The sequence below is a fragment of the Camelus dromedarius genome, chromosome 25 (assembly GCF_036321535.1).
Source record: "Camelus dromedarius isolate mCamDro1 chromosome 25, mCamDro1.pat, whole genome shotgun sequence".
NCBI lineage: Eukaryota > Metazoa > Chordata > Mammalia > Artiodactyla > Camelidae > Camelus > Camelus dromedarius.
The window spans coordinates 15,999,379-16,024,196 of NC_087460.1; the positions used below are offsets into that span (position 1 = coordinate 15,999,379).

At 43.1% G+C, this 24,818-nt stretch overlaps 1 long non-coding RNA gene across 1 annotated transcript; it reads right to left on the reverse strand.

The window, feature by feature from the left end:
* Positions 1-3,437: 3,437 nt before the first annotated feature.
* Positions 3,438-20,057, reverse strand: LOC116150308 (uncharacterized). The gene is made up of 4 exons (XR_004133993.2): positions 19,905-20,057; positions 15,849-16,000; positions 3,983-4,069; positions 3,438-3,491 (listed from the first exon to the last, which is right to left on the reverse strand). It is a non-coding gene; the product is annotated as an uncharacterized LOC116150308 (long non-coding RNA).
* Positions 20,058-24,818: the final 4,761 nt, after the last annotated feature.

Consider the following 24,818-nt stretch of genomic DNA (forward strand, 5'->3'; position numbering starts at 1 on the left):
GAAGTACTTCAGAGATTGATTTCATCCTCAGTAAAAGTAGACTTTACTTTCTTTTAAGGTATGCAGTGGAAGCTGTGACCCAGAAGTGCCCCTGTAAGACACTGCAGATGGCTATTTCCATGTGCTGTTTGGCATGTATTCAGGAAAACCACAGGGGAAAATTGGCTTTGAAATGCTTGCGCTTTAAGGTATATGCTGTGATACTTTGTAAAGATTCATTTTCTTGCCAAATATAACATTCAGTTACCAAGTGGAAGTGTAAAAGTTCATATTTTCATGAAAATCTTAGCAATGAGTTTAACAGGCCTGCTTAATTATGTTTCATTTTTTCCATTCTGCAGTGCCTACCTAATTTACCACTAGAGGGCATTGTTGGCAGTGATACCAAGAGAAAGTAAAACAAAGAATTTTGTCTTTTTTTTTTTTTTGAGTTTTTTTTAGTTTTCATTTCAGCCAGTAAATAATAATGTACATTCAAATGATAGTTTATTTTATACTTTGTTCTTCTATTTCACACTCCAAATACTTAGCTTCTGGCCTTTTTTGGGTGTGTTACTAAAAGATAAATCATTGGAAAGTTTTTTCAGATTTCTAACAAATTTTAAATCTAAAATCTGCTATTTTTTTCCTCCTACAATGTCATATATTCTTGCACATCTTCTTTTGCAATGTTACTGCACACTTGGTGACATTATTTTTTATTTCCCACACAGTGGAACAATTCCATTTCTAACACCTTTCGTGCTATTTGTCGGAGAATCGGGGCCTATTTAAAACAGATGAAGTCTCTTCTACACACAGATGAGGGGTTTTCTAAATCTAAAGGTGATAAGAGAAGTTCTTTCCATGTTGGGACAATTGTATTATTTATCGGATGTTCTTCATGTGAAGAGAAAAGTGGGAAGGGATAAACTGCGAGTCCGAGATTTGCAGATACTAACTGCTATACATAAAACAAACAAGTTCGCACTGTGTGGCACAGGGAACTGTGATCAGCATCCTGTGGTGACTTACGGTGAAGGAGAATATAAAAACGAGTACGTGTGTGTGTTCATGTGTGACTGAAGCATTGTGCTGTGTACCAGCGGTTGATACATTGTAAACTGACTATACTTCTATATATATAATATATTATATGTATAATATATATATATAATTTTTGTTGTTTTAAATAGTCACTAGTCTTCTAAAAAGTTTTTAAAGAATTAGTCTTTTACACTTATCCATCTGTTTATCCTCCCTGGAGCTCTTCATTCTTTTTAAAAATTCCCTGCTTCCGTTTGGAATCATTTCCTTTGATCCTGAAGAAATTGTTTCGGAATTTTTTGTCCTGCATGTCTGCTGGTGAAAAATGTCCTCAGCTTTGGTTTGTTGGAAAATGGGTTTGTTTCCCCTTTTGGCTTCCAGATTCATGTCAGTGTTCCCTTGAAGATGCCTTTTTCCCTCTGGCTTAAAAATTTCCTCTTTTCTTTAGTCTTGATCAGTTAATCATGATGTTTTGGGGAGTTTTCTTCTTTGCATTTATCCTGTTTGGGGTTTCTTGTAATCTGTGGTGGTATCTTTCATCAGTTTTGGAAAACCCAGAGATATTATCTCTTTATATATTCCTTTTCTCCATTATTTTTCTCCTCCTTTTCTAGAACTCCATCCATGCATGATGGACCATCTGATACTGTCTTTTCCTTTTTTAAGTCTTTCCCTATCTGTGCTATAGTTTGAGTGATTTATTTCGAGCTGCCTTTCACAGACTCATTCCATGCAATCCCAATTTCCTATATTGTGTAGATCTATAAAGTTCATTTGGTTCTTTTTAGAGATTCAGTTTCTCTGCTTAAATTTCTCATATTTTCATCCACTTTGTCCATCTTTCCCTCGATTTTATTTAACATACTTATAATAGTTATTTTGATATGTCTCTTAATTCCAACATCTGGATCATCTCAAGTTTTGCTTCTGTTATTTTCTCGATTACAAGTTGTATTTTCCTGCTTCTTTGCATGTCCTTTTTTATTGTTAATTAAAAAAATTTTACGCTAGACATTGTATCAAAAATCTGTAGATAATGACATAACTGTATTTCTTTTCAGGCAGGGCACAGTTTTTCCTTTCCCAAGCAGCAAGGCTGAGGGGCTAACCACTTCAGTTCCATCAGGAGTTGAGCTGGGATGGGAATGGCTTACGATTTTAGGTTGCTTTGGTTCCCATCTGGTTTCAAATGTGTTGCGAGTGAGATGTGTCCTGTGTTTAGTACAGCTGCTCCCTCCATCTGACGTTGAGATTTAATCGTTGTGAGACTATGGGGAGCTCTCTCTACCTTTCTTTCCAATCTGGTGTCCCAGCTTCACAAGCTGCCCGGCATTCATCAAAAGTCTCCTGGGCAAAGACTGATTGGCAGGGAGAGCTGCTTATTCTTTTGAGGATTGTTCTAGATTTAAATATATCCCTCATGCTCTCGTGGCTCTCCCTTCCCTGGGAAGAAGAACCTCTCTTTCTCGTGGCAAGATCCATTGCCCACCTCAGCAAATGCTACCAGGGAGGAAAAGGGTCTTCCCTGTCCCGAAGTTAATTCCTTTAGGCTTCTTTGCATCCACTTTTTTTCTGTTTTTTCGCTTATCCGCTTTGTTCCCTACTTGGTAACAGTGAGAGCTATAGTCTTGCTATAGACTTGCACATTAAACCCTAAAATAGAACTCATCTAAATTATTTGTAAGTCCTATGAAAACCACGTAAATTAGATATTATCACCTTTATTTTTCAGATTAACGTGAAGCTTAGAGTGGACCACTTGCCCAACATCATCCTATTATCATCCTATTTGCCAGCAAGAGAGTCAGATTTCACTGCACTTGCTACGCCTCCAGGACATGTACCATCTCCCTTCCCCAACCTGCCCTTTCCCTTCCATTATAAATGCACTGCTGTAAGGTGACTCAGGGGGGAAAAAAAGGCGTTCTGTGGTCAAATTAACCTAAGAAATGCTGTAGGCTACCACCCCTCCTTTAAGATTCATGATATCAGTCAACATGTTAAAGTACTACAGTAAATAACTTATTTAATACAACGTTTTGTAAACTTATTTGACTACAAGATTTTCCCCCACCTCAGCAAATCATAGCTACTAACACTCCACAGAACTAGAGTTATGTGCAGTACATTTTGCACAGAACAGCCCTACATTATTCTGCCTCTCGATTCTGCTGTTTATATCTTTCTAAAAGGTCATTTATGCATTATTTTATAATAATTCACCAAAGCATTTGACAAAGACAACAGAGCTAAATTTTATTAGTTTAATTATTTCCTATAGAAGAAACTCATATTTAACTGAATATTTAGAATAAATCTACCTTAAGCCATGCCTTGAAAAAAAAAGGAAAATGGTAAATATGAGAGAATAAACAGCATAATAAATTATAGTGTTTTATTTAAAATATATTCTCTTACCTAAATTATGAAGCCAGTTGGTCTACCCACATCGATAATGAATCAGTCTGCAACACATAAAAATGCTACTTTAGAAGTATTTTATGTCAAAAGGACAAGGAACTTGAACAACTCAGAAACCTATAAGCTGTCCAGAGGACATAAAAACAGAAGTGTTTTCTCCATAGAGTAAATTCATTGGCTATCACTATCTTGCATTAATATTTTTACCTGGATTTAACTTACAAAAATTATAAAATATGTATGTTGCAGAAATTATGTTAGAATGTATTTGACTAAGACTCATGATGTAAAATTTCTCATGAATTAAAAATCTAATTGACTTCCACTGGATCTTCTGGAATTTCTACCAAATTCCAGAGTAAATGAACGTCCACGTTGTTCTTTGAAACCGAAGGAGTCCTTTAGGTGGTTTGAGAGCATCATGACCATGATCCGCTGAGTGGGAAAGCTCAGTGTATCAGACTCAGATGCTCCAGGCAGTCACTGTGTCCCAGGCCATGGTGATAAGCTCCCTGACCCTGAATACCAAACTTACTGAGAAACATGTGGCCACTCTTGATCAAAAAATCCACACTTCATTCATCTTCCCGGTGTTACATGAATAGATGCTGATTGGTGGTTCCTGTTAGAGGGAACACAAAAACATGACTCTGACCTCAGGAAGACAGTGACCCCTGACATACTCACAATCTCAGCTTCATCAATTGTGACCTCTTGGCCAATCTTGCTTTATGGGTACTCCTCCCTCTTCCCATTACCTCCAACCCTCCCACACCCAACTGGATCATTTTAAGGCAAATACTGGACATTTCACTTCTGAATGATCCCCTAAGGATTTTTGGTTTCCTGCACATTATTTTCATTTTTTAGAAAAAATAAACCTTTTCTTTTGGGAGCATTTTAGATTCACAGAAAATCTGCAGAGACAGTACAGAGAGTTTCCATATACCCTATGACCAGCTTCCCCCATTATTCGTGCTTTACATTAATATGGAACATTTGCCACAATTACTGAGCTAACACGGACACACTGTTATCAATGTATCGTATATCATTGTCCATTCCCTTCTTCCTTCCCTGGAGCAACAGCTACATTGAATTTGTTTATGTATTTCCAACCCATATGTTACATATAAATATGTAGTCATATTTTATGTGTTTTAAAAATATGTACATATTCCCCATCTTGCATTTTTCTTCAACATCACCTTTTTTTAATGTGATCCAGGTTAACATACACAGATCTAGTTCAATTGCTTCCACTGCTTCCTGGTGTTTCCTGATTGATCATTCCATATTGTATGAATATGCTCCCCTATCGATGGGCACTTAGGTTGTTTCCAATTTTTATGCTATCATTATTTTTATGCTATCAGTACTGTAATAAGTTCCTCTCGTTTTGAATGCTTTCTGAGTCTTGAATTTTAGTGAAACTAAGACCACATATATATTTAAAAAGGATCTGTTAGTGTTTTCTTGAAAGACACCTGCTTGACAGTGATGTGGTCCATATACCCCTAATGACAGAAAAGTCTGATTTTAAACAATCAAACAAAAGAGATAGTTTAGATGAGCAGGATTTCCCCAAATTCTTCATCCCCTCTGACTCCGTGAAGTCGTGGAAAGAGAAAAGAATCAACAGTGTTAATAATTACTTGTGAGTCTTTGGCTTTTAAATTGTGCCATTGCAGTACTTGCTTTCTGGTACCTTGTGACCACATGAGAAAGTAACAATATGAAACTCCTTGCCTTATTTGGAGGTTGCACATCTGTACCGTTTGCTTAGGCTCCATGTCAGTTCCTCTCTCCCTAACAAACTCCCTGGCAGTTACAGAAATTAATATCGGAGCACAGAATCTAGTAAGTGTAGCAGTTACGCTTAGTGACAGTCTGGGGTAGTCCTGAACAAGAGTATTTAGTCACTCATTTGAAGGCATGTTTCACGCAGAGAGAGATGCTTTGCAGAGATACAATTCCGAGAGGGTAGAAATGAGTCATGGTAGCTGATTAGTCTATGATGGTGATGAGTCACTGGAACCAAAACATCTTGCAAAGTGCTTGGCAGATGACCAAATGCTCTGGCTTGAACTACTGAGATCTGATATTTTGGAAAAGCGGAAGAAAATTGTGAGATCTTACTATCTCCCCACGGAACAGCTGTCTAGAGGACTATTTTCACTTTTGCACATACTGGCCCCCGGACATGGAACACCTATTCTAATGCTACTACTCTGACTTGCAGTTTCCTACTGCGTATCTTTCAGGACCCATCTCGGACCTGAAGTATTTCCTGAGACACAATTACGTACTCCCACCACTGAGCCTCACAGCCGCTGGTTTCCACTGTTACTGGACCATCTATCATGTGATACTGCGATTTACCTGCCTCTGTATTTATCTTCTTCACCATTCTTCTGGGACAGAGACCTGGTCTTGGTTGCCCTTATGTACTAACATGCCACACAGCAGGGCTCAATTCACTTTTGTTCCTTTGTTAAATGGGCGTGTTTCTCTTTATGTAGACACTGTGAGAAGCTAAAAATTATAACAGTAATAGTTAACATTTACCAAGTGCTTCTTATTCTAGGAGTTTTATGGTTTCATGTCTTAGGTTCAGGTCTTTAATCCATTTTAAGTGAATTTTTGTGTATAGTGTAAGAGAGGGGTCCAGTCTCATTCTACTATTGCATATTTTTACCCAGTTTTCCCAACAGCATTCATTGAAGAGACAGTGCTTTTTCCATTGTATTCTTGGCTCCTTTGCTGTAAATTATACTTGAGCACATATGTATGGGTTTACTCCTGGGCTCTCTATTCTGTCCCACTGAGCTGTGTGTCTATTTTAATATCAATACCATACTGTTTTGATTACTATAGCTTTGCAATATAGTTTGAAATCAAGGCTCATGATGCCTTCAACTTTGTTCTTCCAAGTGCTTCTAATGTGCTAGGCACTGTCTTAAGTGCTTTATTTGTATTAACTCATTTAATTCTCCAATAACTTTCAGGAGGTAAGAACTGTAATCTCTTTTACAGATAAGGATGCTGAAGCACAGAGAAGTTAAGAAACCTGCCCTAAGTCGTACAGCCTCTAAGTGATGCAGTTAGAAATCACACTCAAGCATTCTTACATCAGAAGCTGCATGCTTAGGCACTATGCTGTGTTGCCTCTGTTTTATGTTAGGAAGAGGATCTAAAGATAATTTTAGTGAGACAGAATAAATAATTTTGCATAGGAAAATAAAAGTTGCAGTCACCAAACGAGAATGTTTCAGGACAATTTGAAGACTGTACTTGAATGAGGTAGAGCCATACGTACTTGCCCGGAGGGAAGTCTCTGATGTTCAATTAAGTAAGAAAACCAAATTGTAGAGAAACTATGTGGTACGATTCCTTGTGAATAAGAGGAAAATAACAGAAGGCTCATACAGGCTGGACCTCTTCCTTCCACATCTTTCTCCGTGCTTACAAAACTGGTACACGTGGGCCAGGTTGTAAATATCAATTATGACAGAGAAGGGGACTAAGTAGGAAGGTGAGGTTATTAATTCTCCTTTTTTTGCATTATTTCATGATTTTAGTGGCAACATGTCACTCTTTTAATGTTTGAAGCAACATTTAGTAAGGAAGCATTATTGAAGATGAATAAAGTAAAACTCTAGTGAGAAATTCCAGAGAAGATGGCTTGCCAGGTCCTACCTACGAGGTGAAGCTGACTTAGTTCAAAGCAGTTTCCATGAGACCCTCATATTAGAAGGGGTAGAAGGGGTAGTTCATTAGAAGGGGTAGTTTCTCAAGGACTGTGGGAAATGAAGACACTGGCCTGAGGCTGGTGGGCCAGGCTTCCTTGGCGGGCACCATACTCATTTATGCATCTTCCCAACTCGCGGTGCCCCACTTGCCCCCCAGGCCTTGGCAACATGCTCAGGGAGGAGCCCTGGCCACCTGCCACCACCTGCTATCTCAGCCTGTTCTGGGTGATGACTCCTCGGGCGTTCCTGTTTGACTGAGAATCTCACAAAGGCACTGGCTCCTGCTTCACTCCTGGGTTCAGAGGAAGTACGTGCTATGGGACAGGAGATCTGGCTTCCCCAGCAGCTGCCCCAACAGGCTGGGAGACACACCTGGAGATATGGGGGACGTGCTGCTCCGTGCTACCCAGCTGGACAGGAAACAGAGAAAAGCCAGAGTACAAATCCTCCTCTCATGCTCCCCTTGATCAACTCCTCTGAGGCTCAGTGGTCCCATGTGGCCTTTTCAGAGAAGTCTATGCAAGCAAAGCAACAGACCAGGTCTTCCTGCAGGGCCAGGGCCAGCTCTGTAACACACTGCCTTGTGTTTGCTTTCTCGCCTTCGCTCTCTCCCTTCCCCCTTTGCCCGCAGACTCTTGCTGTCCTGGGAGCAGGAGTGGAAGCCCATTAACTCTGCACCAGGCACCGTTGCCTAGGGGACCGGAGCCAAGATGTGGTGGGATAGCCTGGTTTAGAAGTGTTGACACCTAATGTTATCATTAGAACTTGGGACTGAAAACTGGGAAGCGCTGTTTGAAATCTGCGTGCTCGGCTTGTGAGCTTTGGAAAGGATTTTTTTAAAAGTCGTTCTTAGTCTGATACAAGGAACAATTATTCAGGAAAAATAACTTTTCTCTAAATTATATAGAAGAGAATTAATTAACTAGGGGTTTTTGTTTGTGGAGCAAATTATGTGAATGACATTTGTTTAAATACCTTGATTATTTTATTTTATTGTCTGTCTTCACCAAGAGGATATGTTTTTTGAATTAACGCCTTGTTATGGCTAAATAAAAAAAAAAAAAACCAGCTTTATCCAACACATGTTGCCATTTTGACCAAGGCTAAATATATAGTTAAAATAAAATAAATTTAAATAAAAGTAATACATGCTTATCTGTAAATCTGATAAATACAGTAATGTATAAAAACTAAGAATGATCGATAATCTTATCATCCAAATATAGCCATGTTAACAGTTTTGTATATGTCTACCCATATGTTTTAAGGATAGGAAATGTATATATTTATATAGTTTTATTTATATATTTTACAGCTGTATACACAATATGGCTCTATATATACCAAGTATGCACATAGAATATTTTTCACATATTAATATTTGTATATATTTTATAAAAACCAACTATACTTTATATATGATTTGGAGTGTTACTGTTTAACTTTATATGGGATATTTCCTACGTTATCAACTATTCTAAAACATGCGTTTTAATGGAGACATTTAGGATTTCATTGTATGAACAGGTCAGAGCTTACATTTAACCAAATACTTCGTTGTTGGACATTTGAAGTGTTTTAGATAAGGGTGCTTGTAGAGGTGTCCCCCTTTCTTTACAAAACTGGTACAGAATTTAGAGGGATAGAAAAGGCCTTGAGAGATGGTCTAGCTCACTTCTCCATATGCTATCCTTTAATCATCCCTGTAAGACAGTAAAACTATATAAAGGAATTATTCCATTCTATTTTCTTTTATTCTTCCTCTTGCTCAGGTGCCCCAAACCTTGAGCCCCATTCCCTCTCTGCTTATTGCCAGAACTAATTATCAAAACCTCATTTACCTGGTTTTAATAATAACAACAAAAGGAAAGGCATTTAGTGCCTATCGTGTACCAGGTTCTAGTCTTAAGCATTACATTTATTTTGACTCAGTCAATTCTTGCAAAACCTTCTGAAGTAGATGCCCTTACCACCCCCAAATTACAGACAAAATGCAGTCACAGAGGGGCTGAGTTAATTATGCACATACACTTAGAATTAGCAAGTGGTGGAGCTGGCATTTGAGCTCAGGCCAAGTTTTAGAACCTGGACGCTACCCACTACGCGATAGCAGATGAATAAACATGCCAAAGAGTTACACTGAGTTCTAATTTCAATCATTGGACATGGCTGCCTGAAACGATGTGTCGAGAAGGACTCTGAGGCTGTTTCTGGGTTTAGAGGGGAGGAAGGCCATGATCCATGAACAGTGTCTCCCTTCTGTGAAAGGGAAGCATGACTGTGTATTTGCCATCTCTGCCTTGTAGTTATGCTAGAAGTATCTCATTTGAAATGGGCAGAACTCCAGAGGTCAAAAAACTCCTGCAGGTGGAACAGAGTTTACTTACACTGTTGGGTTCATTTTTGCAGGAGGGAGATGAGAGAGCAGAGGATTCCAGGCCTTCGAAATCACACTTCTGGTCCAGCGCCTCCCGACCAACCGTGTGCTTCCTCTGTCAGCCCAGATGACTATGTGTGCCTTCCAAAACCTCTGTTTTTCTATTTGTTAACAAATTAGCCTCTTTCCTTCTGTCTGTCCAAGTGAAAACAGAGGGCAATGGAGGGAGCACAAAGGATCTGGAGACAGAGTGTTGGGCTTACATTTCTGGTTCCATCAAATTAACTGTTGTTTTCTTGTGTTGTGTTTACTAAACCTCTTATAGCCTCAATTTTTCTCACCTGTAAAATAATTATTACTTAAATTGTTGTGAAGATTAAATCAGACAATTGTATAGGAGACGCCTCATAGGCAGACGATGAATGTTCCCTCTCTCATATTCATCAATATATCCTTCTGTATTCCTTTTTTTAAAAAAATTATCCTGACGGAGGCCATTTACTAAAATATTTGCCAGCTTAAATGCGTGTTGTTGTTGCTTGTTGGTTATGTGGAAATGTTCTTATCAAGTTTCAGTTATGGCCATTTCAGAAATTAACACTCAACATGAAGAACTGCCTAGTCCTTGGTAGCTACACAAAACCGTACCCTGGGTTATCTTAGTGGTTGCTTGTTCAAGGATTGTATTTTAAGAAGTATTACAGAAAGCCTGGCTGCTCTCTCTTATGATGTTAGTGCCACCATTTCCTAAATTGTTCAAGGCAGAAATTTAGGGGTCATCATTTTCATTTGCTTTTGTTTTGGATGACTTCTGTTGCTCACTAATCTTTTTCAGCAGCGTTTGATCTGATGTTAAGTTCATCTGTGCAGGAAAGAGCTTCGATTTCTTTTAGAAGGACCTGCTTGGGTGGGTGGGGTGCTGGCCCTTGGCTGCCATCTAGGAACTTGGCTTTGGGACGTTCCCTACATTGATAAGGCTGTTTGCCCACCTGGGACACCAACCCTTCTGTGCCGGCTTGCCTAGATTAATTGTACAGACGTTACATTCGTGGTGAATGCCTGCTTTCCTACTGCAAGTCTGGAATTTTGGTGGTTGTGGCTTGTCACATAGGCAGAGAGTGCCAACATGACCTGTCCTCAGTGAAAACCCTGGACTCTGAGTCTTAAGCAGGTTTCCCTGGGAAAGAGGCACTGATTCTTGTTCAAGGAGGAGCACGGTCTGTGTGGTCACCCTCCCAACTCTCCCCACTCCAGCCCCCGAGGGAGCACTTTGGGAGCCTGTGGCTCACTGAATCCCTCCAGGCTCCGTCTTATGAGTCTTTTCCCCTCTCCAGGCCCACTGTGTATTGTCGTGCTGTAATAAACTATAGCTGGGATGATGCTGTCCCTGTGGCAATGAGCCCTGTCAGCCCTTCCAGTGAGTCACCCGACACGTGGGTGGTCCCGGACACCCAAAATGCCATCCATTGTGTTTTCCATGTATTAAAGCTTAAGTCTTTTTCCTATCATCCTTGTCTCCTTTGAAGAAGCTAAATCTTTCCTCTTCTTTCTTGAGCATATGGAATATATTTATTTGAATTGTTTTAATGTCCATGTCTGCTAACACTATCATCTGTGTCATTTCTGGGACTCTTTCCCTTGAATAATATTTTTCCTCTTCATCAGGGGTCACATTTTCCCGCCTTTGGGCATATTTAGTAAGTTCTGATTGGATGCCAGAGAGGGCAAATCTTACCTTGCTGCTCATTGGATATTGAAATACTCCTTTACATATTCTTGAGCTTTTTTCCTGCAGTTAAGTTGCGTGAAGACACTCTGATCCTTCTGAAGCTTGCTTTTGTGCCTCGTCAGGCAGGACCAGAGCAGACTTGGGTTCCCCACCGAGGTGGTTCTCTTCTGCTGTGTTCCCTGTCTGATGCTCTGCGTATTGGGGCTTTTTTCCACTCTGGCTGGTGGGAACGCAAAGTACTCCTAGTCCCGTGTGAGTCCCAGGGATGGTCCTGCTGGTTTCCTGAGGTGGTCCTCTCTTGGCCCTGGTAGTTCCTTCACATGCAAGCACTGATCAGTATAGAGCTTAAGACTCAAGAGGAACCCTCAAGAAAGCTCCAGAAATTTCTGTGCAGCTCTGTCCCTTCCACTCAGCTGGTTCTGTCCTGTCGCTTGTGGCTGCATGGGCTCCCCAGAGTCTCAACTCTGTCTCTTCAGTCTGGGGAGATTTCTGGGTGTAGTTTGGGCTCCTCCTGGTGCTGAGGCCTGGAAACCAGGCCGTGAGCTGGGGCTGTCACAGGCCTCCCTTGGTTGTCTCCTTTCTCTAAGGGGTTACACTGTTGCCCTGGGTCTAAAAACCATTGTCTCATATAGTTTGTTCATCACTGTTCTAGTTTTTAAGGTGGGAGGGTAAATCCAGCCAGTTACTCTGCCATGGTCAGAGGTGGACGTCCAGACTTCCACATTCTTCTTTGAATCGTGAAGCTGAGGGTCTTGATTTCGCATCACTGAGATGCTGCCTGGCACCCAGCAGTTAGTCAAACATAATCTGCTGAACAACGAACTGAATGAATAGCGGGCCTCCCTAACTATACCCTGAACTTAAAGATACAGTATCATTCTTTATTCCCCAGACTAGACACTTAATAATCAAACTCCAAAACACTGTGTTTGGATCTGTGTCTGCCACTGTGACCTTCTCCCTTCGGAGGATAACACGTACTTTGCAGGGCAGGCATGAGAATTAACCAAGAGGTGGTGTGCGGGAAGCACACGGTAAATTCTGAATGAAAGAGGGATGCTTGCTGCTGTTCTTGGGGTGCTTAGTGACCCTACATTGATGTGAGGCTTTGTAATTCAAGTATTTTCCACATATGTGTCTTCTACAATCCTAACAAAACATTTTTCTCCCAAATGATTACCTAGGTTTAACAGAAAGCAAACATAAGTCCCAAGAATCTTACAAAAGAAGAAGCAAGTAAAACAAGCATTTGGAGACTCGAGAGCAGAGCTCTGTTTCATGGAGGCTTTTGAACATCACACTCTATTTCTGGCTTTGAAGAACACCTGGGCTTGCCTGATAGACTTTGTCTCTCAAGGTTTTAACCCGCGCTTCACCTGGCGGTGTATGCTGAAAGCTGTTTTTCACAGACTCCCCTTTGGACTCCCCTTCTGTGAGGTAAGGCCTAAAATAAATATTATGTGCTACCTTGACAGCTGATAAATGTGGGAGGGTCTTGAGTGGCCTAACTCTGCTCTCACGGATAAGGCCACCTGGCCACACAACCCTTCTTCTCAAGGGGACCAGGCACAGTTTCTGCTGATCTTTGAGGGATGGGTTTTAATTTCCTGCCAGCCCATGGGGGTATTCAAACAACCCAGTCGCATCCTCCTGTGGGAACCAGGGGGCACCTCGCTCTCCTGATGCTACACAGCCTGCCTCCTGCTGCCCCTGTTCATTCACTTTGCCCCCGAATGCAACGTCCGTGTGGCCCTGTGTGGGTGCTGCGTCCTCTTGCCCTGAGCTGAGTGTAAGTGACCAGAAAGCTACTGTTGGTCCCATCTGTCCAGGGCTGGGTGTTGTGGGTTCGGCCACCCTCAGAACCTTAGGACAGGAACCTCTCCCCTGACAGTGGGTGAGGGGGTGACTAGAACACCCGCCACGCCACCACTCACACTGCCTCTCCTCACCTTTCAGTGCTGGTGGGGGAACGTGGATCCAGTGCGCCCAGACTCACTCCCCTGAGCAAAGAGATGAGGTTAAAGGGTCCGACGGGGGAGGAAAGGGCAGGGAGAAAGAAGGCACTCAAAGTGTGCTCGATAATCCTTTGAAAACTCTGGGAGTTTAAAGACACCGGTTCCCAGAAGAGGTGGCGAGGGGGACGAGGGAGCTAGCCCCGGCTCCTGCTGCTCTGGCTCTGGGCGCTGGCCTCCCACCTGCTGGGAGAGGCCAACACGGGGCGTGGCAGGACAGGGTGTTCTTCCTCACTCTTCCTTTCATCCTCACCCGGGATGTGAAGGAGGCTTCTAATCTGATTACACATCCAAGGTAGGCTGTGAGAGGTGGTCTATATTAGGAAGAGGCAGGTTTGCCTGTCTAATAATCTCTTTGGTCAAGAATCCCATTGGCAGGTTGGAAGCCGATTACATTCCAATATGGAACCAGGAGCAGTGGTTGAGTTGGCTCTGGAGAAGTGGTGGGTAGGGAGGACGGAGCCAGAGCCTCCGAGTGGGAAAAGGGAGAGAAAAGGAAGAAATACCAGTAAAGTGTCTGTTCTGCTGAAACCAAAATCTTTCAGGATATAAAATATAATTTCCACCAAACTTTTAAATAACAAGAATCTGATTAAATGAAAAAAGATCATATGATGTGACTCTGAATATAGTTCATTCTCCCTGAAAATTCCTAGGGTTAGACTTATTAAACTGAGTAAGTTGGGGATCCAAAAGTTAATTTTGAGTTAAAAGGAGAGTTTGATGAATCTGGACATTTTTCATAGGTGGGTGATTTAAAAATCTTTCTGCTAGCTGGTGGCTAGTGTGGTTGTTTTAGTTGGTAAAGATCTCTTTCCACACTGACTGAGTCAGAATAGTCTCTCCTAAGAGAGTCAAAGAATCCTACCAATCCTCATCAGACAGTCTGGGAACAACACAAATAAACACACCAGCCTCTACTCTAAGCACTTGCTTATGTGCGTGATCTCCTTTAATCCTTCACACAGCCCTACAAGGGAGGTGCTATTACTGGCTGTGTGACTTCTGGCAAGTTACCTAACCTCTCTGAATCCCATCTATAAAGTGGGTGGAGTCACAGTACCTCTTTCATAGAGTTTTTGTGAAAATTAAGTGATATAATCAATGCCAAACACTGAGCCCAATTCCTAGGCTATATTAACTGTGAGGAGACGCAGAATAGGCCACCCCAAAATACGCCTCACTGGTGTAAGGATTATTTTGAGAAACTGCAGACATAGGAGAAACTCTGAAAACAGAGTAGAAGGGAAATTTCCATCAGAAAGGGGGCCTGTACCGGGAAGAGCTACTACCAGAGAGAATTTTTTCCCCCAGAGCAGAGCAGGGCAACCTTTGCTCACCAAACATTTGCTCTTCTTCTCTTTAGAGTCCCAGGCCCCTATCCCTTTCCTGGCTCAGGATGGTATAGAAACCTCAATTTCTGGCCACTTTTTATGTCTCATATCTTTGTGGGGCTCCTGTACATATGTACTTAAAATTTTTTTTTCTGTTAATCTGTCTTTTACCGGAGGGAGGGGAGGTCTCAACCAAAGAACGTAGGAGGGTAGAGGCCAAATTATTCTTCCTCCCCTCTAACTGCTAAAAGTATTGGCTGTTAGAAGCAATGCTATTTTTATTCCTGACTGTCCAAGGGAAGTGTTTACAGACTATGGATGCTAAGCATATTTGAAATTTTCAAAGCACTCAGAACATTAAACGTTCCAATTCTGGGCCATCCTTTGAATGCGAGCTCTGATTAGTGCAGGAGGCAGGTGTGCGACAGCTAGAGGGTCTCTCAGACCACCGTGTGTGTTTGCATCCTCCAGCCCATGGCGCACAGTAGGCAGTGTGGTGCATGGAACAGCACAGTGGTGAGACACGGACCGTGGAGCCAGAGTGTCTGTGTTAGAACCCCAGTCCTGGCACTCAGTAGCTGTGCAACCTTGGGTATTTAGTTAACCTCCCTGCACCTCAGTTTGCCATCTGTAAAATGGGAACAGTAGCACTGGCCTCAAAGGGCTGTCATGAGGAGACGTCGCAGGTGACTCGTGCCGGGCATGGAGTGAGCCAGAGTGAATGGAGCTTTGATACCAGGGTGAACAGCATTTGAGTAGAGGACAGCTTGGAGTAGATCCCAATACAAAATGCTAATAAGGTGTTAACCAGTTCTCACCCCTGCCGTGTGGAGAAATCTCTGAAAAGAACGATTTGGGGGTGCTTAAACAGCCAACATGTACTGGGTATTATTTGCAAGACACTGTGCGAAGCACTTTACCTCTTTTAACTTATTTAACCTCTAATAATGTCATAAAATAGGAACTGTCATTCTTCCCATTTTACAGATGAGAAAACAAAGGCACAGAGAAGTAAAACACCCATTGCTCTGAGCAGTAGGCACGACTTCAGTTGGAAGGGCCGTATGGATGTGGTTTGGGATGGAGAGCTCACTCAGCCACCGCATTCACACACCGTAGGCTGGGCAGTGGGTCGGGAGGCAGCAGCCTGGCCTGCGCGGGGAGGGAGGCACCCTTAACTTTTACAAATTCACTCACTTGTTCGCAGACCAGGGAAGGCGGGTGGTGGCCGAGAGAACATGCAGACCATGTTCCTTACTGTTCATCCAGACGCCGACTGCCACAGGAGGCTACCTCACTCGCTGCTGAGCCGATTAGCAGAGGAGATGGGTACCTGGCCTTCCTGTGACCTGAGAAAAGCAAAAGAGAGGGGGATGGAGCTGGCTTCGTGGGGAGACCTGCCTCTCAGTGCAACACTGAGGGAAGGTGGAGAGGCTCCCAGCCATCCTACCACCTGTCTGAAAACCCACTTCCAGAATTCCCTGCTTACAAAGGGTAGGACCCAGGGAACATGTTAATTGTCTTCAGGTCACACTCATCAGTGCATCCCTTGGAGTCCCTGCTTTATGTGTATTTGTCAAAAAGATTGAATTCAACGTCCTCCAGCTGAGAGCAAAAAAGGGAAAAAGAATAGGACTCTAAGTGGTGTGTGGCGGGGGTGGGAGAAGGAACGGGGGTGGGAGGGGAGGCTCTGAGGGGCAACGTGCTTGGGGACCAGGGACACTTCTGCCTGCTTCCAATTTCTATTAAGCTGGGCTGAAATTTGATTCAGGAAGACCTCACGGGGTTCTCTGGCATGGACGCTGTGTCATGCTGACCCCTGGGAGAGAGCAGACTGGAGTGTTGTCTCTTTCATCTTTAAGAACACTTTACCATCTATTCAGCAGCTGCCTTACTGCAGTTTAAGTTCCCATCAGTCAAGCAGACATTAAGTGGCTTCTTATATAAATACTTACAGGGTTCTGACTTTGCAAGGGTCTCTGAAAAGCATTCTATTTCTTATAAGTTCTTTGAAGTTTCCTTGTGGCTCGAGCAAGCATGTACAGATATAACCAGAGATGGAAGTTGTCTCTGTGCAAATGAACTCCACAACTATAAAGTTATACAAAAGACAATCTGCTCAAAATTCCAAAAAATTGGAGCAGCCTTCGAAGGTCACCTCCAGAACTTCCATTAACAATCTTTGTCCAGAATATCTCCGTATCTTTATCTTTGCCTCTACTGATCTACCAATCTATCTATGGCTACAACAATGTTTTGAGATATTAACTAATTTTTATTGTAAGTTTTATTGAAGTATAATACACAGGCAGAAAAATGCACAAATCTTAAGTGTATTTATTCACAAGTTGATGTGTTTTTATCAGCTGAACACACCTGGGTGCCTAACACACAGCTGAAGAAATAGATGTTTCCAGAACTGAGGTTCATTCCCTCTGTATTTACCTGTACCTTGAGGTCTTTTCTCTACCTCAAGTAGTGAGAGTTTTCCAACTTAATGCCTTGGGAAAAAGAGGTCTTAGCGGATCACAAAGAAAAAGGACTTGACTTTTTGACAGATCCAAGACGATGACGGGAGATTTGGAAGAACATGAATCAATTTGAGTTGATTTTTCTAACCCCAAGCTGGGGTAAAGGATCCTTGGATGGGGAAGAAGAGAGAAGAAAGTCAGCAAATTGAGCCAAGATTCTGGTGGGTCTCCTAGAAGGGACCCTGGTCCCATCCTAAGTTCAGAAACTGAGAGAAACTGTGGGCAGGAACTTGGATCCACATGCAAAGGTTTCCAAATCTAAGAGCATCCTGCTTCCAACACAGTGAAGGCCTGAGCGCTCGTTCAACTCAAGTAAAGCCCCCACGTTCCATGTCTCAGTCCTAACGTGTACACCTCGGACATGGAGGTGATTCTGATGCTGATCAACCTTGGTCCCCACTTCCAAAAACAGATGTGTAAGTTTTTGTCCAAACCACGACCATGGTTCCCAAACTTGTCTGGGCATCAGAATTACCTTGGGACCTTGTTAAATATGCAGGTTCCCAGCACCCACTCCTGAATTTAATCAGGCCCGGTGATCTGGACGTTGACCAACTCTCCCAGGGGTTACTGTGCAATCAGCCCGGCATCCATTTGAAGATTAGATCTGAGAAGTGCTCTTCCAGTGGCCTGTGAACAGGACCACTTCATGAGGACAAAGATTCGGTGCAGGGGTGTCCACGAGCCCACTGAGAAGCTATTGTTGGCAAGGGAGCAGTTCAAGTGGTGAGGCTCCTTTTCTGCCCTTCATTCAAGCAGACCAGCCCCTTCTACTGAAATGGACTTGCAGTGATGATTCCAAGGTCAAGACATGCTTGCAAACCACTCTGTATTCTACAGTATCAACCATCATCAACCACATCTTTTGCTCTGTCATTTATTTCAGTAGCAGAGGAACTTATGTGAGGATAAGAGTACCTCTGGGAAGAGCTTTGCAGGCCAAGGTCCTTGTCTCATTACCTGAAGATGGGACAGTGTAGCTGTGACACTGTCGTTCTGTGCTTTCGGGCACCATGACAGTGTCTGCAGGCCTCCTGAGACTCCCAGGAGATGCTGCCATGGATTAATTTATGTCCTTCTGACTGGAGAGTCCTCTCAGCCTGGCTTAGAGGCATTCAGGGCTCTGTTCTCAATTATTAAAAGCATAGCAAGAGTGCAGAGAACATTTACAATTGTAATAATAATAAAAAAGAACTTGAAAAGCCAAGGCTATAACAGACCAATTAGTTTGTTAACCCCTCTAGATGAGCTAATTTAAAGGGAGTGCTCGAAGTGCAACGAGCCACTAGGATAACGTATGCGCCAGCGATCAGTCACATCTAGAATGTGTCCTGCCAAAGCCGGCACCTGCCACCACCAGGCACCGGGGGGGTCTGTCTGTTTCGGGCTGCCGCTGAGTGGGGTGAAAGTACAGTTGAAATACCCTGTCTGCCAACAGGAGCAAATGGAAAAAGAAGAAACAGGATGGAGAGAAGCCTAGAATTTCATTGCCCCCCAAATCATCATTCAAATGTGATACTGGAGAAGTCAGAGAAGATACAAAAGGAACTCATAGGGACCAAGTATTTTCTGTTCAAAAATGGGACTCTCCAGGAAAAACAAAGGGTAGAGAAGGGGTGGTCACTGTGTCTCTCAAAATGCTGGTGTTGGCTGCAGGTTAAGATGAGGAACGTTCTAACTTCTCAGCTGGATTTGGGAAGCAAGGATGGGAAAATCAAGTCAGGGGCTGTTTGTTTATTTCAATTTACTTTGATCAAAGTAAACTTCTTATTGAAGTTTATCTCACATACATGAAAGTCCAAAACCACAAAATTCTAGTTAGGTAAATTTTTACAAAGTGAACTTATCACTTGCATGAAGTGAGTGCAGGACGAGGAAATAGAACATTAACGGTTTCCTGGAAGCCCCATCCTGCTTGCTCCTAATCATGGGTGCCCATGAAGGAAACCACTGTCCTAACTACTAACACAGGGGTTCATTTTGCCTGCTTCTGAACTTACATGAATGGACTCACACAGTCTGGACTCTTCTGTATCTGGCTTCTTTTGCGCTGCACCGTGTTTGTGAGGTCGTCTGCGTCTGTGTGTGTAGCTGCTCATTTTTATTTCTACATAGTGTTTTATCCTGTGGATGTACCACAGATTCTCTGTTCTATTGTCAGGCTGTTTAGGTTACTTTCAATTCTTTGCTGTTACAAACAGTGCTGCTATGGACTTGCTTGTGTGTTTGAGAATAATCTTTATCTTTTATAAATTACTGCAAAAAGAATTCAACTATTTTTATTTTAGAAGAGACTGAATGTATGGCAAAATATTTTCTTGGAACTAAAAGATACACCTTAGCCCTACCATTTTCCTTTTATATAACAATAAAATATTAGCACACACATTATCAACGGTCTTCATCACAGTCTTCTTTTTTTACTTTTTGACTAGTGGGAAAAAACTGCAAACACATGATTAGTGGATCAAGAAAGTATTACATACCAAGAAAATTACATTATGGGTGGGGCTCCTTTGGTTGAGAAGAGAAATCTATAATGTAGTTTTCTGTATTTCATTATAGTCCATACACTGAGTGACCTTTCCATGATAGGAATTCCTTAAACCAATTCATGGTATCTTATAACCCTTCACTAAAGGTTCATTCAGAACTGTCATTTCCCCGTGAATGTGTGCTGATTTGAGTGCCGTCATGGTGAGGGCATGTGGTTAGGGGCTACCTCGCTGCTGTTCTCTGCATGTTCCATAACGTCTGTGTGGTCTCTACGTGGCTGTCAGGATCAAGTTCAGCTCCACATTACAAAACAACAACGTGAAACAAGACAAAATAACTATGCGTTAAACTCGATATGGTTTCTTTCTCTCTAAGCAGTCTGGGGTTGTAAGGTGATACCTTTTAAGATAGCATCAGTGATCCAAGCGTTTGTTTTCCTTATCTGTCATCCTAAGCCCATGTCGTCTGTTCTTACGCTCACCCCACGGTTCAGCACTGTTGCTCGTGACCCAGCAGACAGCAGGTCAATGTTACAGGCAGGAGACAAGAAGGAGAAAGGTGGGGGGCGGGGAGGAGGGGAGAGGGGAGGGAGAGGGAGGGGAAGAAAGGCATGTCCTCTATCTAGAAATATTCCTGAAAGTCCCAGGCCCTTCCATTTACACGTCACTGGTCCGAATGTCATTGGAAATATGGCCCTTGAGCCGGTCCTATTGCCACCTCATATAAATGGGGGGCTTTGTTAAGGAAGAGGAGAAAAAAGGACGTTGGGTAGAGGTGGGCATTTAAAGCATTTGTGACACCTTTCAAGACCTTAGGCCAATGCTGGTTTGCTCAGAGGTGGTGCAGCAGTGTGACAGATGGCAGGGAAGGGACACAGGACCCTGAAGATAGAAGTACCCCCAAGAAACGTCCCTCAGACGTGCCCGCTCGGCATAAAGAACCCCGGATTACCCTCAGGACCACTCAGTGAGGAGCATGTCTCTGCAAAATATAAAAGCTAAAGAAAGGAAAGATGAGTCCTTTACCTTTATCAAGCGTGCGAAGAGACAGTGTGTTTTGTTTGTTGGCTGGTTTTATTTTTGCCAGTGAGGCAGAGAAAGGAATATGGCAGGACCTCCTCCTGTGATCTTCATCCATGAAGGAAAAAGAAAGTCCAGCGAAGTTCTTCTAAATGTGGTCCCGCCTGAAAGCAAGAGGATGAACTGACTACATTTAGGTGGATTTTTAAAACTAATCATAGAAAATAAATTAAAGTTTAAATGGCTCCTGTTGGATTTACTTCATATTTACCAAATGATTATTCTTTAATGATTAGCAGCACAGAGTGTTTTTCACAGTTTTAAAGCTTAATGACATTTTCAGAACATTCAAATTTTTTTTGGAACACAGTCTTCACTGCTTCTGAGTCTTCTTTGCAAAGTGACTTGGATTCTGTACCAGCCATTCTTTGAATCATGTGTTTGGTGTGTTTGTAACAAGAATAACAACAACAATAATAAATGATGATAAAACCGTGTTCATATTACCATTTAAATAAAATGGGCATGCGGGCTAAGAAGAATCTCGAAAATCAGGAAGGCGTGTGACTCCGCCCGCTGTGCGGCTGGGCAGGCGCCCCGCCGTGGAATCAAAGCCTCCACTGTATGAATAGTTAATGAAACGCGGCTCAGGTATGAGGAAGGGTATTTACTTCGCTGTAAAATGGCTCAACAAGGGCACGTGCTCGTCTTCCGTGAGGCTTGTGCCCAAAATAACTTGACTAGAAAGAGAAATCCAAGGCAGACAGCAATTGTATTCATTTAACAACACTGTCAGCTTGTGTTTTGTGTTTTTCTCAGGAGTTTGGAAGGCAAGAGTGGCAGAACTCCCCCGTTTCAAGTATCTCCCACGTACCAACTTTTTGGATCCTTCTTACATATAAAAATGTGACGTTTCTACCTTCTCGTGGTGTAGCAGGGAGGTTGCTGGAATAGGCCTTGTGGACCTGAGTTTGCTTTGCTAGTAACTGGTCCGGGGGGCTGGGAGTGGTGGTGGGGTGGCGATGGGGGCTGGGAGTGGATCCGATTAGCAATAATTATACAAAAAGGAAGAGCGACCTCTTCCTGAGCTCCCTGTGTCAGACTGCGCTGAATTCCTCACATTCCTGCTCAAGGAACTTAATCCCTAGCTCGGTGAGGTAGCTGTATTTCCTCTACTTTACAGGTAAGGGGACCAAGGAATAAAGAGGCTAAAAGCCGGCCCCAGGTCCCAGGAAGGCTGTGGTTGAACTGAGAGATCTAGATTAGGTATTTCCAGGGTTCCTCCTTGTCCTGACCTTCTTGGATTCTAATGCTTTATTTACATGGATGTTAACACCACGCTGGAAAGTCACCTGTGAGCATGGCGGGCAGTGTTCCTCACTGAAAGCAGGAAGCACACCCTGGATGGCTTGAGGAATGGAATATGGCCCTCAGGGTCATTTACTGGACTGATTCACAGAAGTGATGTTCTGGGATTCTCCCTGGATTCCCAGGGCTAATCTAACCAGTAACTGAGGTGCAGCTACGGTCAGTGGCCAGACTCACCCAGTGCCATCGCCACCTACCAAGGTCGGTTCCCTGATCAGTGTAACTTATATGTCCTCTGTCCCCAGCCCCAGACCCCAGAGGGCCCATGGATGGGCTTCAGGGGATTTATAAACCTCCTGAGATCGGGTGAAGATTTTGAGATTTTTTCTGAGGGGAAATCCACAGCTTTCCTGTAGAGAAACACTACCTTAGTTTTTTTCTGAGAAGTTTGGCATCGAAGAGAAAGTTAGACAGCAAAAGTACCTTGATGAGAAAGTGGACACAAACGGTTTATTTTAATACATGAAGGCACCTGGCGCATCTTTGACCTCAGAGGAAGGAGGCAACAGAGAGGGAAAGACTGAAGATGCCGAGGGGAATAACCATTGAGGCTTGTTCTAATGGGGATGGGCGGAGATAAAATCAAGATCACAGGTTGTGGAAGAATATGTTGCAGGGTCGGCTTTTTCTCCAGAGAGGAGAGGGGCGGATGGAGAAGACAGAAAATAATGAGCTGGAAGGAAGAAGAACTGAGAGATATGTTACTGGTTAAAAGTCGGAGGTCAGGGATAAGATTAGGGATGGGAGAAAAGAAGGTGAGGTTTGGAAAAGCTGTCTTGAGGGATGCAACTAGCACGGAGGCGCAGCCAGGATGGAAAAACATGGATCTGTTTTGGAACCAGGGAACATGGCCATGAGATTTCCCCTGGTCATTTTGGGCAGCCCCAGGTTAGAGAGAAGAGTTCTGGCCTAGCCTTATTCCCAGCTCCTCCCACACACACACACACACACAGCGGCCACACGTGGCTGTGCATCGCGGGCAGTGTGCAACCTGGGAGGACGTGCCCCTATAGTAGACGCCGTGTGTGTGTTTTATCTCGACGTTCTGGCAGATGGCAGTAAAGCGTAAAGCATCTTGTTCTCACAACATCCGTGCGCTATAACTTTCTAACAGATGGAAGCAACGTGTCTGGAAGAGGGGGAGCCTTTCTCAAATTGGCAGAGAGGTGCTGTGTGGTCTAGCAGTGGCTCTGGGTGCAGAGGGGTAGCAGAAAGCATGCGGTGGGTGGTTAAGATGCAAGTCAAAAAAAAAAAAAAAAAAATCAGGCCTCAGATGGTAGAACAGCCCTGTGCCTTTCTGCCTTTGCTGATGCAACCTCGTCCTGCTTTATGCTGCTCTTTTCCAGATACTTCGGGTTGCTGAAAACCTAGCCCCATTCTCCCTTCCTCCTCAGGCCCTTTCCTGAGTTCAGTGCCTGATTTTATCTCTCTCTTGAGGTCTATTTACCAGCACCTCATCTGCAACTCACAAGGCACTCTATTTTTTTGTATACTATATTTTTTATAATTTTTGTATACTATATTTTCAGATGGATATGTCTTTCTTGTCCCTAAATGACTCGAAATCCACAAGTCACAGCAGAGCTATATATAGTGGAGCCACTAAGGCTCTACGGGCCACGGGTCAGTCATGGGCCTGAGAGCCCCTGCCTCACCACCTGTCTCCCTAAGCTGTCTGAAGATGTGAGGCTTGTTACATTCCTTAACATCAAGAAGCCTTGGGGAGGGTACAGCTCAGTGGCAGAGCACATGCTTAGCATGGACTAAGTCCTGGGTTCAATCCCCGGTATTGCCACTTTAAATGAATGAATGAATAAATAAATCTAATTACCTCCTCTCTACAAAATAAAAAAAATTAAAAAAAAATTTTTAATAAGAATTCCTAGGCATCACGTCACCTTACTCCATAAGGCTCTACAAACCCCGCTGCATCCTTTGCCTCTCTGATCTGACCTTCTTCTGAGCTCTTCCACTCTCCCCAGCTCCAGTCATGCCTCCCCCAGTTCCTTACACACGCCAGGTGCACGCCCACCCCAGAGTCTCTGTGCTTGCCCTTCCTTCCACTGAAACCCTTTCCCCGGTGTCTCCACATGGCTGGTTCCCTCATCTTCTTCAGTATCAGCCGACATGTCACCTTCTTAGGGACACCTTCCCTGTCCAACCTGTTTAGCATCGCCGTGAACCCGCTCTAGCCTTCCATTATCACTCCCCCCTGTTTTGTTTTCCAGTATAACGCCACCTTCTAACATGCTGTGTTAATGCACTTACTTACTTTGTTCATTGTTAATCTCTCACCACTAAAACATAAGCTCCATGAAGGCAGAGACTTGTCTGCTTCCTGCCCCTGCCCCGGTCCAGGACACAGCCCATGGCGAACAGCCCCTGAGACAGAGCAGGTGCCCGGTCATTCTTTGTTGAATACCTTGCTTGCAAATAGTCCCACATATTACTTTTCTAGATCATATAAACAATGACCAAAGTATTTTCTAAATCAAAAATTGGTCTGACATTTGCAAATCATTTCCAGACTTGTGCAAGCTGAGATGTTGAGTCTGGGCATTCTAATGCTGCATTTGTTTATTTTTTTTGGAGAAATGTTGACGATGCAAAGACAATAGAAGAGTAATTTGAAATCAGGATGGCCCTGTAAAGTCTAGAACTTATCATGGCTAAACTGTGCCTGGATAGACAACAGCTAAGTCCCAATTGAAATCCTTTAAACCCTGAAAGGGTGTCTGGTGTAACTGTTTTGA